At 40.9% G+C, this 21,801-nt stretch overlaps 1 protein-coding gene across 1 annotated transcript in view; it reads right to left on the bottom strand.

Moving 5' to 3' along the window:
• pde4d (phosphodiesterase 4D, cAMP-specific) overlaps nt 1–21,801 on the bottom strand; it is a 211,950-nt gene extending 190,149 nt beyond the window's left edge. The window contains exon 1 of the mRNA XM_085425790.1: nt 21,646–21,801. The gene's annotated coding sequence lies outside the window, so the exon portion shown is untranslated. The remainder of the gene's footprint in view (nt 1–21,645) is intronic.

Raw genomic sequence — 21,801 nt, forward strand, 5'->3', positions numbered from 1 at the left:
TTGTTCATTTGTTAACTGTTATGAACCCATACACTTCCCCACATTTACTACAGGTCATGCATTTCAACTGTTTTGCTTCAGTGTTTTCTGATTTAGCTTTAGTTTTAAAGTGCCATGAATGAATAAACAACAAAGATGCAAATAAATATTTGTTTGAATCTCTTATTTTACTTTTCCTCTACAGTCACCTCTTTCGTGACAATGCAAGGGCCTGTGATTATGCTGTCTGCATGTTCTACCAGTGCCCGTCTGGAAAACCCTGTCAATTATTTTGAATTTGGTTATGTTGCAGTTTGGCAACACTATGCAGCTATTTATCAGTCAGTGCAGCTCAATGCTACCAGACTGACAATGCTGGAAAAACTCTGACAGACAAATTGGTAAAAACATTCTGTAAAGTTTCATAATTGTAACCTGAAGAGTCGAGATACCATCATCTGACAAAACCCATCCACAGACAGACATATAAATACCTGCCAAAGAGCTCAAAATGGCCTTTGAGGTAGTCACCGCAACAGCAGGTTTCTCCAGGACCAGATTTTCCCATTATTGCACAAACACACACCAGCTGTGTTATTTTTGTGCTTACACACCATAAAAAAATACTTCATATAACAAATGTAAAAGAGTGTGTGGCAAGAATGTAAAGTGGGCCTGCATTTAAAAATGGAGATAGCAACAGTGACATCATCCATTGGTTTATGGAGATTGAGTGGAGAAACTTGTTTGGGGTTTTGTTTGTTTGTTTTTTAATGGATTTTAATGGAGAGTCATTGCCAGCTAGCTTGCTTAGCTAAATGCATCTGCAGAGTCACAGCAACAGAGGCTTAGAAATCGGTCTTGCAACCACCAGTTGTGAGGGGAAAATGTGTATTCGCTGACAGGTTGTGAGTGGCTACAGTGCCAGTCATACAGGGCCTCGGGCTGGTCATCAACACCCTGGTCATTAACTACCTATGGTAAAACATGTACTCCTCACCCCGCCCCCAAAAACCTCCTTGTGACTGCTTTGATAGTTAGTATATTGCTGTAATCACAGTTTGAATGGAAGTGACAGACGTGTCTACAAACATTGTTTTGTTACAGTGAAAAGTCCAAAACGACGTGGACATGAGGAAGGTGTGCCTTCAAAGTAAAGGTTTTGACTCAACAAGTTTCAAAAGACTCAACTTTTACTTTGAAGTCACGTTTTCAAGTATTACTGCCACTCGTCTAATAGTTAGCAAGTGTTTGCAGACAAATATAAAATATACTGGGAACCACCAGTGCCCCCCCTCAGACACACCTATGCTATCAATTTCAAAATCCCACTTTGCTTTGTTCTTGAGTTATTTCATTCATAACATTTTCAGAAAACTTGACCTCTTACCTTGACCTTGAGGTCAAGGACGCTGAGATTTGAACTTGTCAGAGACTTTTGAGAGAATTTTTTACAGTGAGAGAATTTTTTGCAGTGGTAAGAAAATACAAGAAACTGTAGCCATCTGCTAGCAACCAAAGGAATTAGTAGGAGGATTTGGGTGCAGGGCGTAGTTTGCAACCAATTTCACCCAGTGACAACCAGTAACATCCCAGGAACCACCTCCAAGCAGTTGGGCAATACACAACTCCCTAGCAAGCAGTGGCTGCATCATGTTCAATACGGTCGACAGCTCTTGAGCAACGTGTGCATGAAATATGTACACTAGAATTATGTTCATACAAGGGAATTCTGGACTTCTTGGAAGGGGCTTTAATGTTGAAATAGATAGCTACAAGATTAGTTGAGGTGAATTTGGGATTTTTAACTTGGATTTCTGTAGAGCTTTCTCACAAGGTTAAGCCCACCTTGCTGCTGAAGTTGTATAAACACGAGAGGTTGTATCATGTGCAATATGGACATTGTGCAGCGCTCATGAGTCAGCCAATCCATCCATCCAGTAATCATAAAAAAATATGTGCACAAATACATGACATCTGTACATCTTTCAAAGTATTTATTTTGCCATGACAACACACACACGCACACAGAAGTTGAAAACAGCCACACTGTTTTGGCTTTTAAGGGGAAGAAGCTCTTAAGGAGAATGAAGCAGACTTCTCTTCCCTCGCCATCTCTCGAAGTCTCTCTGGTCCTGGCCGGGAGCCCAAATCTGATGATTCCTCAAAATAATCAGAAGAATTTCAGCCTTGAAAGCACTGGGCTAATTTAACAAAAACGGAATCAACAGGAGACATGGCTCAGCTACAAATACACAGAGAGAGAAATAGAAGGATAAACGGCATCGCACTCTACATCTCAGCCAGCTATTATTATTCACCTTGTTATAACACGCTGCTGGGAGCTACGCTAAGTGGATGAGAAGAATACCAGCATGTAAATTCTCAATTAAAAGTGCAGACAATAATTACAGTTATCTGAACTGTGCTATAAGGATTGGTCATGCATGCCTGCACTCCTGACAGAAAGTCTAAATAAAGAGTCAAAAAAATAATAATAACAATGGCACACTCTCTTCCGGAAACAGCAACACCTCCCCGACAATTTACTTGTCTAACTGATCTCTCACAGACATACGAGTCAGCAGCACCAGAGTTTGTGCATTAAAACAAATCCTTTTGTTATTTTTGTTTTGAAGACAAAGGGTCCTTCTTGCTTGTGTGTCTGAGTGCATGTGCTGGATCAGCGCAGCAGAGCATGTGCCTGCACCGCGACCACAGGGGGCTGATTTCTGTCTGAGCTCAAGCATTAGTTACACAAGGCACGATTAGACTTACACATCCCCAAATCCAGACATGAGAACTGCCCTCTGCTGGTGCCAATTTCTTCCCATGTCCCTTTGATACATCCTCTGTTGGCTTTTTCAATTAACTTCCTGCCACCTTTAGGAGAGCAATGAGAGTTTATCCTGTATAATCACATTAGGCGAGAGAGCAAAAATACAATGAGGCACTGTATGGCCCCCCTCCCCACACCCAACTCAGTAGTAGAAGGTCACGACTGTCTAATATGCTCTAAATTTTAACTGCTGTTTGAAATGTGTCTTTTTTTTTCTTGTTGAGAGCTCACAACTGGTTATTGAATAATCCCTCAAAAGTAGCTCAGCCTTTTATTGTAGCCGTTCAATCAGCTGAGATGAGCAGACACTGCGGCTTTTGTTGAAATAGCCAGTCGCTTTTATTCTCTTTGTAGGCTGATCTGCCTAGACTCTATTAGTCAGTCTAGGCAGTCTTTTTGTACAATTTGTCAAGCTAATATCCAGTTGATTTAGTCATTTGATTTTGGTCACTGATTGCTGCTTTAAGATCGCTGTTCAACCCCTTTTGAAGTAAGATGAGCTCTCGCACGGAGGAATAAACTGATTTTTTTTTAAAAAGAAGTAGAAGAAGAAACCTGGCTTCTCAGTGCTGAGCAGCAAGCAGCTGTCTCCCCACTCACTGACTAAAACATAAGCTGAAACAAGGCAGTGGCTCCTCCAAGTGGTGCTCTGATTGTTAGTTATGACAGTAAAAGCAGAAAAGATGAGGCTGAACTTGTAAGGAAACAGCGATGCCGACGCCTTTATTTGCCTGACCTTGTCTTGTCCTATATACTAAGGGCAGCCATTTACTGCCATTCATTACATACGTCAGCTAACCAAACCACTGAAGGGCACACACACACAAACAAACACTCACTTATACTCAAAGGCATGCCACTGTAGATTTGCAAACACGCGCCCTTGGAACACAACACACAAATTATAGATGTGTGCTGTCACTTCAGGAGGGATTGTGACAGTCCTTATTCTCTACTTCAAAAATATACACTTTATCTTATGCAAAGCTCCAATTCACTGTCAAGCACGGACGAATGGAAAGCGTCTGTAATAAAGCCATATCTGGCAGAACAGCACAAATTTCCTCTATTCATTATTGCAGCGCTCTGTTGACAGTGATGAAGTCTTTGCGGCAGCTCGAAACAATTCCACAGCAAGTCGACCGTGAAAATACAACAACATTTTACCTGAAATGTAAATTGGCTACCACCCCTCAAGCCTCCTTAAAAATAATTGTCTTATATTCCACCTATTGTCTGACAGACCCAGGCGTGACTCAGACACTACACTGTTTTCTTGTTGTGTAGTGAAATTGAGGTCGTCACACGTGGGAGTATTTCGAAAACAATTCGATATTCAGCTGCGCCGTGACAACAAAGTGCCATCTGATTGAATTTCCTTCAATTTTAGGCAATTCAGACACACGTATTGGATCGCTCACCGCTAAAAAAAAAAAAAAAATTGATTGGTGTTATATTTTTAAAAATCGTTGAACGCTTAAAAAAAGACAATACATTTCCGAGATCATCTGAAGACCAACTTTAGAGTCACTGAGATCTTTCCTAAAGCACTAAAATACAACCTGGTTTTATAGCAAAGCATGAAATAGTCATGAAAAAATAATAAATATGTTTTGTTTTTGCACAACTTTGAAATGAATGTAGTTTAATAGCAGGTATACAGGCAGACCCATAATTTAATGGACAGACACACACATACATGTCGCACTGGCTATGAAAAAAGTGACAACTGTTGTGTTTTATCTCAAACGATCACTTTTTCTCACCCTAACCAATTCCTAAACTCTAAACAATGGCTAAACCTTTCCATTACTGATGCAATCACCACCACCACCACGCCCTCCAGATTTCAAATGTGGATGGAAAACCTTGAAAATTAAAGGTGGAAGATTTGTGTCCAGTAAACCGATAAAAAAAGAGTCCATTGATTAGAGCAAACGCAGTGAAAGGATTTAAAAAGTGTGAAGAAGTGCATAGATTTTGAACTTAGAACTACATGTTCATGATTTTTTACAGGTTCTTTCTATTGATACAGACCTCCCCCACTGCTATTCATACTACACCAAATAGTTACTTAATAAAAAAGTAACTATTTGGGCAAGATACTGAACCCTGAGTTACCCCTGATGCACCCATGTGAGTGCAGGAATGCTTGGGTAAAAGTCTCTAGAAGTGCATAAGAAAGTGCTTGGTTTGTAGTAAGAAAGCTCTTTCTATTAAAACAGTAGAAAAGCATTATAAGCATTAGTAGTCCATTTATTTCACAAACTGCCTAAAAGACTTTTATAAACCATGAGTTGGAATATACAGTGTGGAAGGTTATGTGCTGTAAATTTATATAACTTTACAGTTTTAACTGCTGCAGCTGCTGTCAATCTTCCATTTTCACCAAAGACCACCTCTTCAGTTTAAGAAGTCCTTGAATTCATGACAGTTTTCAAACCCTTTGACCTTTCATATCTAACCTATCGCTTCTGGCAACTTCTCCAATTTATCATAGTTAATACAGCACTAATTGTCTCATTAAACCACTCTAATCAGAGGGCTGATCCCCCTCCTCCCCTCATACAGGATTTTGCTCATTAGGTTCAGTTTATCCACTGCACTGCAATTCTTGTGAAAAGAGCAGAAAATGTTCTGGGTCTCAGAGGGGAGCTTTCTAAAGCCTGAGACCATTACCAGGTAAGTGGTGTCTATTGGAAGATAATGCTGAGTAAAACTGCAGAGCTACAGTCAAACAATTTTGGAGACTGTTGGGAACTAATGGGATAGCTTAGAGTCTATTGGCTTGACTTATTTTTTTACGTGTTCCCTATCGCAGGTCCATTAGCTTAATGTAAGCACAATACAAAGCCAGTGGTGTACCCCATTAGTATATCATGTATATGACTTAATAATTGTTTAAAGAAAATTTCCCATTGCTCTCAGCAATTACAGATAATGGTTTAATGGTCTTTTATCAAAAGTTGTGAGTGAATGTTCTGATAAATGCACCAGTCACTGAACGGTGCACTTTTGTGCACTTTCACTGCTTGGTTCAGTTTTCATCAGCCTCGCATACAGCCTCAGAGGGCAGCTGTTGTCAGGAATAATGCACAGAGAAAGCCCTTGTGTGCTACTGCCACATGACAGTATTATCTTCCTGTACTGTATTTACAAAATGTTGTATTGTGTTTGCAGGCTGTAAACTTGGATCAAATAAAATGTATCTCATCCTATTTGAGACAAATGTAGCTGGAGATTACAGTATAATACAGTAGAACTCGTTTTTTCTCTCTTTACAAGGTATTGATGATCTCAGGACTGCTGTATTAAAAAGTGAATTGGAGATGCTTTCCTATGCTTTCATCTCCTTGGTTTTTAGTTTTGAGGCCTCCACCTACATAATCAAACTCCTCCACCCCTATTCTCCAAGCCAGGTTCTCAGGGTCTCAGATCAGGGCCTTCTTCTGATTCTCTGTACCCAACTTAAAAGCTCCTTAGCTAAAAAAAAAACAACCTTTGGAACAACTGACCACTCCCACTTTGCACCTGTGGCTCATTTGGTCAGTCAGGCATTTGAGCAGTCTTTGTGTTTTGTTTTGTGTTGTTTTGGTTTTCATTGGTGCATCTATAAAACACTTTCTGCTGATAAGCAGCTTTGCTGTTCCATTGCTGCCCCCTTGTCTTCATTTGTTAGTTGCAGTTTACCAGAAACTTCATGATGTATACTTTAAGTGCTGATGTTGTGTTTGTGGCTTGCTTTGCTGACCCCTGGTGGCCAAAATATATACATATGAAATTATGCTGGGCTGATAATGATTTAGTGTCATTAACAGCATAGTATAATATTACATTTATGCAAAAAAAATCATTGCAGATTCTGCATATAAATGTGTATATATTTCTATCTATTTTATTGTCGGATACGTCCTATACTGCAGATGCATGGAAGAAGTGTTTTGCTTTAAACTTCCAGCAGAGGCTCCCAGAGAACCAAGATTTATTTCTTGCCTTCTACTCTGTATAAATTTTAAAATGACAAAACTTAATGATATTATAAGACATGCTGCAAAACAATATGCTTTTGAATACGAAGCAGCGATATATATTCACTATATGCTGCTTCTAGAACAGGTTTTTCTTCTATTTCCGCTAATATCAAATTGCAGAGTTGTAAATATTTGTGGTTTTTCCCTGAGCTGTGATACCCAAAGACAAAGTCTGCTATCCAATGTCCCCCCTAAACACATGGTACTAGCCCTGTTGACATCATCGACCCCAGGCATTAGAAGGCCCTGCAGAGCTGGTGATGAGTCACTCCTGTCGGTCCAGGCCAGTAAAAAGCAGCAGACACACAGTGGTGGGGCTCTATTGCAACTTGCATCTCTTTCATCAGATGTGATTCGATATGCACGCTGATGACCAGCAGGACAAAGAAATGAAGCAAGGTCACGAACCCGCGTCTGCTGGTTTCTTTCCATGTAATGACCCGGCTAGCCTGACAACTCCATGCTTTCACAAGAGCTCGTGGGTAAAATTCTGCAAGCTAAATATGAGAAAGATTTTGGAAGTAGCCTTTCATAATCACATACAGTTGATTTTAAACTTGAACTGCAAGTTGTTGTACTTTAATGTAATTATTTTATTAAGTCATACAATTAACTAGAAGAACCTTTAAATGGATTGTCGGTTATTGTAAACATCACAGTCGACAGTCTTCTTATCAGACGTGTGATACACAAACTGTTCCACACACACATACGCACGAATACACACTTCAGGGGGAAAACAAATGTGTCAAAGCACATTAAAGCATTTCCACCTGAGGCTTTTCATGGTATTTCTCTTGGCTCAGTAGCTTTATCTCGTGCGAATTTCTGCAGTGTTAGTGTTGCACCTTTTCTGCCCCACAATATTTTAACAGGCAATTTTTATTCCAACTGAATGAACACAGCTCTGCCGAGTGCCTAGGCTTGTGGGGGTTTTTTTTTCTATCTGTAGTACAAATGAAAAACTTTTTAAAATATAAAATATTACATTTAGTTGGTAATTTCTTGATTTGATCCTTAATTTAAGCAGTGTTAGTGCTGGTCTTCTGCACACTCCAACGCTTCAGGTCAAAATTGCCATAAAGCAAGCAAACAAGATACAAGTAAACAAAAGTGGCAGACTTTAGAGCATTAGAGTAATATCAGAAATAATGGTGATTGGGCCCCTACAGGCAGACATTTTCACTCAGCTGGGAATGAAATCAGCGTGTGTGGCTGCACTGATGAAAAGGGGTGGTGATAGGGAGCGGAAACTTCTACAATAGAGAGGCCTATTTCATATATCATCTGCAAACAGTGTATTCTGAAGGATTCAATGATGAACTGTTATTGTCCATGTCTGTAGTTCTTATTAAAGATCCTACCACCTGTATAGAGACTGACTATTGTAGTTCCATGTAATGGTTTGGAGATAATCATTGATTTTCAGATGTATACTTGAGCTTATTCAGACAGAATATTTCATTTAGGATTTTTTTTTTCTGTTATGGGTTTTCTAATGTGGGGTGGGGATGGTACATTTTAATACCTTGATAGAAAAACACACAATGGAACAGTGTTAGTCATGGTTTGGTTTCCCCAGAGTCTAGACCTCAACATTATTGACACAGTGTGGATCATCCTGACAGAGCACACAACAAAAAGCACATTCAAGCTTGTTAGAGTTGTAAAAACTCTATTTTTGCCTTATATACTGCAGTTATATACTGAGTTAGCATATGTTTCCATAAGCTGATATACTAAAAGCCTGTATAGATACACTACCTACAATTTTTACACATAATTGTGAGCATTTAAAATTCAAACTATAGTTTTTACCTCGAGTTTGGTGATATGTGTTTCATCATTTGTGTCTGCAGGGAGAAGCCTTGCTCTTCATGTGGTTTACAACAGCTTAGCTTTGAAGGGGAAAGTGCTTTTGTTAGCTAACTAGCTAGCGAGCAAACATTCAGGAATATTTGGAGTTAACTGTGTATCTAGATGCAAGTTAGGCCTACAGGTGATAAATAATACATTAAATGCCTTTAATCCTCAAGTGACCAAGCTATCATAACTGAATGAGGTCATTTTAAATTTCATTTTACACAGGAATACTTTCAATGGCTACATCAGGTTCTGTAGAGCACCCCCGGGCCATGGACTGGTTTGGTACTGGGCTGCGAGAGTTGAGGCTCGGGTGTGAAATTTATAGTTTTCAGGGTTTTTATCGGTTTTTATTGTTATTTTTTTGTTGTGTTTATCGTTAACTCGGTTTCCCTGGGTCTTTTCCCATGTGTAATGAATAAATCTTTTTTTGTACTGGTACTGGTTTTATGGACACCTTAAGGCCAGTCCGTGAAAATATTGTCAGACATAAACCGGTCCGTGGCAAAAAAAAAGGTTGGGGACCGCTGCTGTAGAGAACACTTTGAAAAGCTACAGTACCTAGATAGCTAGATCATTGTGTTACAGCATTTACAATAAACAACAAATAACTAACAGTTGAAATAAAAAGTAAAAGAAAAGTAAACAATTAAGTTAGGTAAAAATAGTAAAAGTAGGACAGTAAGAGTGTAAAAGGAAAATGCCATTGTAGGAAATATTATCACCCCAGCCATCTCTACATGTTAAGTCAGTGCTCATTAATACATAATTTAAGGAAGACAGTGATCCAATCTGCTCCTTTATTTTGTAAGGCTGGGGAGAAACATTTGTTTGCTGATTCTGACCCCATGCAAAAATGGTAAATGGCCTGTATTTGTATAGCGCTTTACTAGTTCCTAAGGACCCCAAAGCGCTTTACACATCCAGTCACACACTGGTGATGGCAAGCTACATGGTGGCCACAGCCACCCTGGGGTGCACTGTCAGAGACGAGGCTGCCGGACACTGGCACCACCGGGCCCTCTGACCACCAGCAGAAGGCAACGGGTGAAGTGTCTCACCCAAGGACACAACGACCGAGACTGTCCAAGCCGGGGCTGGAACCGGCAACCTTCCGATTACAAGGCGAACTCCCAACTCTTGAGCCACAATCGCCCCAGCAGAAATACATTTGGTTATGTTGTCATGCTTTATTGCAATCATATACCCTCAGTTTACATTAAACTGGAAAACCTTTGTTGGCCAACACTGCTTATGACAGCAGCATTTCCCAATATTTAATTAATTTGTTTGTTATTTGGTCCAGTCATAAATTAAACTCTGATGAAATAAAATGCTTTTACAGCTTAACGCTCATATCGAGCAATGACTTTTGTCTAGAGCCAGATGTAACACTAAAAGAAAGTTAAAATATACAACACCTGTAAATCTAATATGATCATTTTTCTTTCTTTATAAGCAATATGAAATTATGCAGCAACAACCCTAATAGATTCTAGCAAGCAAGCTTGCATCTTAGTCTTTACATTGGTTCCCAGTTGATTTTAAAATGCATTTTAAACTTTTCATGCTTAAATACATATGACTACCGGTAAATGGACTAGCTCACTAACTTATTCTTGTTCATGCTCAAAATTAGATTGAGAACTAGGGGGAGCAGTCTACCACCACACTACTGCAGCTACATTTATCTTACCCTGTGGACTTTTCGGTTTAACCAGGTCTCCTGGGAAGAAAAACTTTAAAATCAGAGTATAGCAGGAAGTCAGTTAAACTTATCTGGACAATTATGTATCAGAAGAGGTTCTTAATCAGTTACAGCTGCTTTTGTGTTAATTATATTAACAACAGGTTCACTAGAGGGGCAACAATGAGACAAACCCCAAAACAGGAATGGGTTTATAGGTTAGGGCCACTGACATTTTTTCCCTCCTCATTTTTTCCGACTGTTTTTTGCATTTGCCTAGGCTCAGTGTCTCTACTGGTAGCATGACATACGGTGGCCCCTAGAGACAAAGCACGTGCAAACTCCAAAACACTTGCAAACTCCAAAACACATGCAAATTCCAAAACACTTGCAAACTCCAAAACACATGCAAACTCAAAAACACATGCAAATTCCAAAACACAACGGAGGTGCTCCAGGACGCTAGGGGCAGTGTTGTTGCAAAATAAACGGCAAGTTTGTCTGTATGGGACGGTCTAGTCTCCATCTCGCTTCCCAGGTTGCCTAGCAACCATAATACTAACTGCTGGAAACGTGTCATACAACTTTGTTTGACAGAAATGAAGGAGAACATATTTTGTTAATTTGTTTGTTTGTTTCTACAAGAGCTTTGTGTGATTTGATAAGTATCTGAGGCTGAGACCACAGGACAGTAAAACATGATTTTTGGGCTTCATTTCTGTACTGAACAGTCATTTAAGATTAGTTAGTAAATAACAATTAGCTAATGTTGTTCATGAGACTAAAGTCATATCACTTTGGTAATGTAAATATAATATGGCCAATATTATAGTTATTATATTAATCATTATTAGCTATTACAGCAGTGAACATGAACTCTGTGCCAAATACTGAGCCTCAGTACAGATTCAAGTTGCAGTTATTTATATGTCTTATCACCTTAAATCTTCACTCAAAGACAAGTGTCTTTGACAGTGTATATATAGGTGTATCATATATAAGAGACAAATGTTGTTCCTTCAGTACGTTGGCATTACTAAATTTGCCGAAAAATATAACGGTGTACAGAAAGAGTTGAGCGCGCACAGGCAGAAATGTTGAGAGCGTAAGCAGCACATTGCGAGCAAGCGCAAGTGCAAATACTGAGCGACAGGGGCTGCTAGCAAACACTGAAATACATTTTTGCACGCAGCAATGAATTTTGTTCACTCAAATTTAGCTTTTCTTTGCTCAAAATAAATTTTTCCTCAAAATGCAACACTTGCACCTGCAAATTTTTTTTTACGTGCGCTCAATTTTTTTTTAACGTGCGCTCAGAATAGTGGCACAAAAATAACGCCATACTAAAGAGGTAGGACAGGTAGGTAGGATGGCACATCAATACATGCTGTTGCTGTAAGGTTTGCTGTGTCTCCCAGCACAGTCTCAAGAGCATGAACGAGATTCCAGGCAGTTACTCTCGGAGAGCTGGACACGCATGTAGAAGGTCCTTAACCCATCTGTGCAAGGAGGAACAGGATGAGCATTACCAGAGCCCTAGAAGATTATCTCCGGGATACCACTGGTGTTAATGTCTCTGACCAGACAATCAGAAAAAGACTTAATGAGGGCACCCTGAGGGCCTGATGTCCTCTAGTCAGCACTGTGCTCATTGCCTGGCACCAGAGCCCAATTGGAATTTACCATAGATACCAGAATTGCAGGTCCACTCCTGGCAGGTTCACCCTGGGCACATATGACAAATGTGAAAGAGTCTGATGAAGCCGTGAAAACCATTATGCTGCCTGTGACATTATTCAGCATGACTGGTTTGGTAGTGGATCAGTGATGGTCTGGAGAGACATGTCCATGGAGGGATGCACAGACCTCTACAGGCTATACAACGGCACCCTGACTCCCATTAGTTATTGGGGTGAAATCCTTGGACCTGTTCTCAGACCCTACGCTGATGCAGAAGATCCTGGGGTCCTCCTGGTGCACCACAGCACCCAACCTCAATATGCAGGTAGGAGCATACTCGCCTGACCTAAATCCATATAATGCTACCAAGAACGCCGCCAGGCTGCACCTCAGACTGTCCAGAAGGAAGGGATGCCCAAGTCCAGATCTGAGAGAACATCTCCAAGACATCACCTGATGTTGTCAGGCCCTGCATACAAGCATGTGGGGGCCGTACAAACTGCTAAGTACCATTATGAGTTGCTGCAATTAAGTTTTGGCCAAATGGATTAGCCAGCTGCATGATTTCAGGGTGTCTTTAAAGTCAGCCGTCTGTAGGTTTATCATTTTCATTGTTCCTCACACATTACCCAGTCCATATCAGTATAGATATGATATTTTTCCCATTTCGATCCTATGTGTTTTTTGAGTCTTCCTTTAATCTACAAGTTCTCTTCTGCATCTTATTCATGGCACCCCTTGTTGATTTAATCTACCATTATCTAGCATTCTATATCGAACATTATATGCAACAAAACCTTTCATATCAGGAGGAAATATAATCTCTTACAAACTTTACTCCAAGTAATTGCATTCTGTGGTACCATTGTACAAATAAGTGATTCTAATCAGCTGAGCTGTCCTGAACTACATGGTTCAGAAAAATTATGGCTTCTGTATACTGGAGGAGTTTCCTCTCATTCCTCTCAGTATGTGAGGACTCAGGGCTGTGTGTCGGACAGGGTCGTCTGCAGTACGGGGGCCCCACAGGGAACGGTTCTGGCTCCGTTCCTCTTCACCATCTACACTGCAGACTTCTCCCACAATTCCACCCAGTGCTTCCTGCAGAAGTTCTCTGATGACTCTGCAATAGTCGGCCTCATCACTGATGGGGACGACAAGGAGTACAGAGGACTGACTCAAGACTTTGTGGACTGGTGCCAGCTGAACTACCTCCAGATCAACGCCAGTAAAACCAAGGAACTGGTGGTAGACTTCCGCAGGCACAAGCATTCTCCACTGCAACCACTGAACATCCAGGGTATGGACATTGAGGCTGTGGACAGCTACAGGTACCTTGGTGTTCATCTGAACAACAGACTGGACTGGACTCATAACTCAGACGCCCTCTACAGGAAAGGGCAGAGCAGGCTGTACCTGCTGCGGAGACTCAGGTCGTTTGGGGTGGAGGGCCCACTCCTGAAGACCTTCTATGACTCTGTTGTGGCTTCTGCTATCTTTTATGGCGTGGTCTGCTGGGGCGGCAGCATCTCTGCTGGGGACAGGAAGAGACTGAACAGGGTGATCCGAAGGGCCAGCTCTGTTCTAGGATGCCCTCTGGACCCAGTGGAGGTGGTGAGTGACAGGAGAACGACGGCTAAGCTGTCATCCCTGATGGACAACATCTCCCACCCCATGCAGCAGACTGTGACAGCACTGAGCAGCTCCTTCAGTGGGAGACTGCGGCACCCACGGTGTGGGACGGAGAGATTTCGCAGGTCTTTCCTCCCCACTGCTGTCAGACTCCACAACAAAGACTTTAACTGAACAAACACACACATCCACACATGTGCAATAACACTAAGTGCAATAATCTTTTCTGGCATCGTTGTATTTTTACTCAGTTGTATATAGCATTCGTATTCTATTTTTATCTTATTGTATATTTTTATTCTATTTTATTCTACTGTATATAGTATATTATTTTATTCTATTCTGTACAGCTGTGTACTGTATTTATTCTTATTGTATTCTAATTTTTGCGTCATAACTTTTGCACTGTCCACTTCCTGCTGTGACAAAACAAATTTCCCACGTGTGGGACTAATAAAGGTTATCTTATCTTATCTTATCTTATCTTATCATGGGAACGCTGTGTTAAGGTCACCATGGGTTAATCATAGCAGGCAAACCAATGAGAGCAGCAAAATTCTGCTGCTCTCACTATGATTTCGTGTTTCTGATTTCTTGTCATGTTATGTAAAGAAGACCCACCCTCTGAGGCTTAGTCTAGCCTCGGATTATATCAGGAGAGCCAGAAAGCTGATTACATATCTGTAATCTTATTTTTATAAAAACATTTCCAGTGGCAGAAATACAGAGCAGGGCTCTTTTTTTTCCAACAAACCTCCCGTGATAATCAGATTTGCCAATTTGAAGCAGCACCAAAAACCACGGAGAAATGTTGCCATATTGTCTACGTAATATTCATCAAGAGAAAACATTTGCCATTAATTAACACTGTAAGTCATTTTCGGTGTTTCAAAGTGAAACAGGACAAGAGACTGATCACAATCCCCTGAATTCTCTTTTTAAACATTTAAAAGGGGCATAGCAAGCTAATCGTACAGATACACAAGACCAGAAGAGTTAGAAAAGCTCATTTTCATAGACATGTCATAAACACCTGGCCTGACCTCTGCAGGCATCAAAGAACTATGTGAATACTTTTTGGCACAACTCACTGTTCAAAACTCTGCGACTACATAAGTGACCCACCTTTATGCTATAAGACAACATGTTATGAGATGTGAAATTCATTTAGGTCTCTCTGAGACCTGTGATCCAGCATCCTTAAACGGTCTCATGGCATTAAACCCTGTTCCACCAAATATGGTGGGGAAAGAAAGGAGAGTGGGAGTGAGAAAGCAAAGCATGAGTGACATTTTAGGACAGAAAGCATTTGAACCAAGAGAAAAACTGCCGATAAACAATGTCGTTTTTTACTTTGCATGAGAGTCTGTGTTGTTCGAATAGGAACATTTCATTTTAGTGCAATCTCATATCTGTGTGAGGGACTATTAGAATAAGGATAGGATGAGGATAGATAAGAGTGCGATGATGCATACAGATATCTGTAAATGACGGAGAGTTTTATTGGGGCTTTACTATTGCACTGTGCTAGCAAGACTGTGACTTACTGAGTGATTCCCAACTTGATTAAGAAAGTAAGGACTGTGGTGTTGGCCTGTTCGTGGGTTTCAACTGCATCCGGAGACCTCTATATTATGTTAGCGTTTCTAAATGTCCTGTAGGTGAGGATCTGAGCATGAATCTGTCCAAGGTCTACTCTGTCTCATGTCCAAAATTAGCTGAAATATGCTCCAGCCTCCTGCCACCATAGAGGGAGAAAGAGAGAACAGATTAGTGAAAACCTCCTGTTTTAGCCAGCCGCATGGGAAGAAGAAGTTTCACATGAGTTGATTATCTGTGACAGAGCTGATAGCTGGCATTTTCTGATCCAATTACTCACTCACCAGAGTAAATGAGGGTTAAGTGAGTAGCTTGCTGTATGTTGCATACATGAGTACCACATTGAGTTCCTCGGTACCCTTGCAATAAAAATATGTAACTCAAAACACACTAAGGTAAGTACTGGACTGCCTACACCTACATTACAAGGCGTTTACACGCTGTAAGTAACCCCACTGAAACTTTACAATGTAACCTACGGCTAATGTGCACCTCCCCAAACTATACATCACATTGGCACAGTCTGTAAAACTACTGTGAGTGGCCTGTTCAGTACTGTTGACTCCTCCTGTGCACTTCCAGCTACTTTTTCACCACAGATTTATCAATGACAGCATAAAAATCATTGCCTCAATATAAAGGATTTTAATAACAGCCTAGATAAAAGAACTAACAGATATCAGCAAGAGTTCAAAATCAGAATGGGCACGAGACGATATATGAAGATGGCTCTGAAAAAAGCTGATGACAACAAAGGTTGGGGACACAGGCAGAAAATAAAGTCCCAGCTTTTAATCAGTTTGTATCCATATAAAAAAACAGCAGGACACAACCACAAGCTAATTAACATACAATGTATTATAATGCACAAGTATTAATGCTGCCAACAACATCACCCACTTGCCGAGGTCATATATAGATTGTGCAAAGACTTTCATAATCTGACTTGTTGCGGCTGTGGCTTCCTATTACAGTACCACACTCAAATTAATTGAGCTCTCTAAAATAACTATACTGCATACTGCATTGTTAGGTGCTTGATTTTATACACCTGCAGCAATGGAAATGAAAACACCTGATTTCAAAGATTAAGAGGTCTGGCCCAATGCTTTTGTCCGTATAGTTGACACTGAGTTCAGTACAGAGCAGAGAAGTCTACTTTTTCATCTCCAGTAAATATTTTCCAGTGCTCTACAAAGTGAGATCGATTGATCTGAGTGCATAAATCCTTCTTCTGTGCTTCAGCTGGCTAACACATGTCACTAACAAAACAGATAAATGTTTTTTCTCCGTTTAAACTAACAAAAACCCCTGTTGGACAAATCAGCCACCACTTGTGACATCACATCAGATAGATGGATATTAATACACATATTTGCAATGAGCGCGTCAACAGCAACATAAATCAAAAAGCTCAGCCCACTGGATGTCACGATGATGCGAAACAGAAGAAGAAAGCTGTCACATTAACCTTTCACTTCTACGCGGAAACATTCTCCACATGATTAGTGAGGAAAATGCATCATTGTGACGCAAGTTATAGTTCCCAAGAAGCTAATATAACAGGAAGATCCTAGCAATGCGAATGGCCTCAGAGAAATTACAAGATTACTTTCACTGCTGACCCCAGCCTGCTGTATCAACAGGAAGCACTCCCCAGAATAAGGAAAGAGCCTTGGGGGAGAAAGCCTCATTTTCTCTCTGTTTTGTTTAGTTACCCATAAGCCACGCCCAAAGACAAATTATATTCTCATGGATGGTAAGAGTTTTTATGAATGTCAATATTGAACAGTTATAGATGATCTTACATAAGCCTAAAGCAAAGCCATCTGCAGAGCAAACATTTTAACTCAACCATTAAAACGATAAACATGTATAATAAGTACAAATGTAAATACTGGATGAGTGTTTATATGGACAGTTTAAAAGTAGAAACCAGCAAACAACACACACGCAATTTATCTCTGAATTTTTTATAACTTTGCAAAACCTGAAAATCGAACACTCGTGTTATTTCCTGTCACTTTTCTTCTGAAGAGGCAGGCTACTTGAGAGTTCATGAATGCATGGGGCATTATTCCCAAAGTTCCATGGGTGGGAAAATGTTGGATAACAAGTGTTATTGTAGCATACCATGCTGTTAATGCAGGAGAGGCAGAATTCAACGCACCAACCGTATGAACCCAGTGAAAACAGGATTACTCTGTCCTGCAACATGATTGGACTGTTCCCAACACAGTTTGGCGGAGCTTAGCCAGTTTAAATAGACAGCTGTGCTTAGTGAAGACAGTGCTAAATGCTGCAGCAGGATAAGCAAATCGTGGCAAGCAGATATCACTCTGTTCATAACGTCCTGGACCAAGCAGGATTTCTATCAGGGTCATGACCTCACAAATACTCCACAACCAAATGACCAATTATAAACTCGCTAGCCAACTGGCAGGCCATCTCTACTGATAAGCTGCTCATATACCGGTACTAGATATAATTTAGCTGTGGGTGGAGGCTAGTTATCATGAGCTAAAGGGGGTCATTTTGTGTTTTCTTGCCAGACAAAAAAAAAGTCAAGTAATCCATTTGCCACCCTTGATGTTTATTCATCCCTTCCTTGTACAAACACTAGCTGTCAAAGGCACTTAACTCCAATTACTCTGTGGGTTGTGCTCACTCCAAGCAGTGCAATCAGTTCTCAGTGAGAAACGATTTGACATGTTACAGTGAAACTCAATCCAGTTGTTTGACTGTGCTGGAGACGTTGTGGTGGGACTGGAACGATCATTAAATGCTGAACGCTCTCGTTTCGCTGTTAATCTTGGACGTGGACTCTCTGTGTATGTGTGTGTCTGTGTGTGACACAGCAACCCAATGTGGAATAACAACAAAAAACGAGTCGAGTCTCAAAGAAAACACTATTCAAGTCTCCAGTAGCACAAAGCCTTTCTGGTCTCCTGGACCAGGAGCAGCATCGCTGTGACCCAGTCCAAACACTGGAAAATGTCAACATTTGTTTACGGAAAGTTTTCCGAGGTTGAGGAAAACAAAGTATTTTGTATTTGTTAAATAAAGCACGGGGATGTGCTGTGAAGGAGATGACCAAAACATAACGAGCACATACCACCACCCTCTAGAGACATTATCAAGCCCATCCAACCCCCACCACCCCCATTATCTCCACAATTAAGTCCCTGGGCAGTTCCCAAATCCCTAGTTGTGTTTCTATAAAAGTAGTTTAAGCTCTTAAACTTTATTTTTTTAAAAAAAGAAAAGCCAACAAGCACAATGGCAGGACTTCCAGAGTGACAAAGGGAAAGGGAAGTACAAGTAAGCTGCAGGCCCCAGATGCTTCTCTCTTCTTCTCCTCTCTCGTGTCCCTCAAAGGTCATTCTTCCTGTTTAACGCAGCAAAGTCATCACACACAAAAGCTGCAGAGGCAGAGATCCTCAAGAAATGTCATCTGCTTATGTCTGTGTACATGACTTCAATTAAAGACTAAATCTGCCCTACTGCTGGTCATTACAGTGTGGTTTATTAGTAAGACTTTGTGTTGTGGTTCTTTTGGTGCTTTCCAGCTGTGCTGAATGCTCGTGGGTTTTTTTATTAGCTTCATTGAGGTCGAATGGTGGAGAATCGATCTTCTTGTAAGTTTCTGTCGACACTGTTAAACACGTGTCTGTCTAAGTCTTTACACGCCAAGGGATATCGTTATTACATGTCACATTTGTCCTTGGACTTAATATCAGACAGCGCGCTTTGTACTGGAATCGCTACAAGGTTGCCAAACATCTGGAGTCAGAGAAACACCCTCTGAATAAGCAGCAAACAATTCATGACTCAAAAAGCGTTTATCATGTCACTTTGAAATGGAAAACAGATGTAACATTAATTGCTGAGAGTTTATTTCTTTGCTGGTGATCTCACAACTAAGGCGAGAGATCATGACCTGACTTTAACTATCTGCAAGCTCCGCAAAAAAAAAATGGATAGTCCCAAAATGACTCCTAACATCCAGAGTACACAACAGTTTCCAATAAAAAGGCACTTAAATGCTGTTGGCTTTGCCTGCTTATATGTTCTTGTGCGTGCGTGTCAGCGAGTACGTATGCATATTGCAGTGCTTTTGCTTGAGAGCTTTGGAGGACTTTAGCATGCTCTTACTTCTACTTAGTAGAACAGAAGAAAATAAACACTGCCATTATTACAATAATGAATATGCTTTGGGAAGCAAATGATATAATTTTCCATTAACTCCCACTCATAAACAGCCAAGAATGGCTCAGGGAAGCCTGTGACATTTGACTTTACTGGCACAAACACTGCGGTACTCCGCTATTGCTTGACCCCTGACCCCTCACTTCTGAAAACTCACAAGACTTACATCGCTATTTAACTCAAAGCCTCTCATGCTAATTGAGCCATCTGAGAACAACAAAGTCTGATAAACACTGGAGTTGACATTGTCACTCTAAGTTAAGGTCTTAAGCATCATCACGGCTGTCCACATGCAGTGTGTGCGGACAGTTCGCCAAAACCTGCAGAGACCTTCATTACAAGACTGATACAAAAGACATCAGCAGCAGTGCAGATGCCTCCTGTCCCTGCACACTACACACACAGTGCACTGAGCCAAGCTCATTACTCTGCATTCACACTGAGCAGCAGCAGCACTCATTCAGAAAAGAGACCCAGCCCAACATAACACCAGGGATAAAGAAAGAGGCTCGTAAGATTAAACATTTTCATGTTGGTGGTTTTAATGCAGTCATTGTCTAGTGAGCACAGTTATTCATTATTCATCCTAATCTGACTTGTTCTGATCTCTGCAAAGTGGAAAAGAGCACAAACACTCCTTCATGTAGGTCAGAGTCTAAGCTTGCGGTTTCAGCCACTATCGACGCACTCAGGTGCTGCACAGGTGAAACAATGGGCTTAGTGTGTCACTTGCATCTCGCTGATTAATCCATGAGGAGGTGGAGTGCGGCACTCTACTATATTTGCATAGTAGAGGTCAGGTACAACACAGGGCTCACTGTGTTCAGCACGATAACAACAAGGAGCTTAAACAGACAGGAAGGTATTAAAAATCGCACCACTTAGAAACTACAAAGGAGACAAGAAGTGTCATCATTTCCACAACTTTTAACTGGCTTCACAAATAAGGTGTGCTGAAGAGTCACCGTGACATCACAACAGTGGTCACGGTCATGTCATGAATCACAGTCTCCATCTGTGAGGTGCAACACATAAACAGGTCCACATGTTTGTTAGCTGGTCATCTGGAGCCACATTAAAGCCTCCTGGATCCAATGAAAGTGTAACGCTGTGTGAATATGATCTAACTTTTGAAACTTTTCCTGTGTTCACACAAGCGAGCACACATTATCCCGAGACAAAGCCCAGCTTCTTGTATGGGCTCTAACACACCTGTTTAACAATCTGGCGAGCTGGTTTGACTGGAAATTTGATAATCACGTCTATGGAAATCAAGAGAGCAAAGCATGTGACAGTTTAACATTACTAACTGACACTTTTCACACCCTGTGCATTAACTGAGTCAGTCCACACTGGGAGACAGACTCCCAGGAAACACTGTTTGTTTACCTTCCTCTCCTTCTTTTCCCATTCATAAGGCTGTTGCTGTTATGATAAAGAGATGAAAGATGGGTAACAGGTTATCCTGCAGTGTGTATTATCAATCATATTCTGGAAGGAACAAAGTTTTCTTAAACAAAAAATCTAACAAAAGAAGAAGAAGAAGAAGCAATGACTGTGTTCTTTCTTCCCCCACCCTGAATTTATGTGTGACTGCAGCACAATTTGGAGCAGGCCTATTTATAGCCGACTACCGCCACAACCACCCCGCAGCCTGAAAGTCACACCAGGAGATTTTGGGAGGGGAGTCCTTGAGCTCCTCTGTCAATGCAAAGCATTGCAGTGACAAGTTTGCTGATGAGGTTGGTGACTGTGAAGTCGCACTGCACCGGTCCCTCCCCTAAAGCACAAGCCTGCTTTCTATGCATTCTTCCAACACACCGAATCTAAGTCCAGCGCATGTGCATTTACACATAAACCAACCGCACGCACTTACTTGCACACACATGCAGATGGCTTCTAGTATTTGATTAGCTGTAGTGATGAGCTGGTGATGATGGTGTGAGTGTTTACTATAACCGCTGTCACACTGTATCAGTATTTGCTCTGATGTCATATTACAATCGCACGTGTGTGACTTTAGCTCCACTGCCAAGTCCACAGAAAGATAAGCCACTGTCCTACAGCTACTGTTATCAATACAGAGGAGTGACAGACAGAAAAGGGAGGGCAATGTCAGAACTTACTTTAAATCCTTCTCAGAAAGTTCCAGAAAGAGATTATTTGTCCTCTAATCTTCTGTTTCCTCTCTGAGTCCAAATGAAAGATCAAAAACAAACAAAAGTGTATTGTGTGCATCTCACACACCGCAAGTCCCACTCCACTGCTCACTGATGTTCTCT

Source organism: Rhamphochromis longiceps, linkage group LG12 (genome assembly GCF_057381845.1).
Source record: "Rhamphochromis longiceps isolate RC_006_pf linkage group LG12, R_longiceps_female_GT1.1, whole genome shotgun sequence".
NCBI lineage: Eukaryota > Metazoa > Chordata > Actinopteri > Cichliformes > Cichlidae > Rhamphochromis > Rhamphochromis longiceps.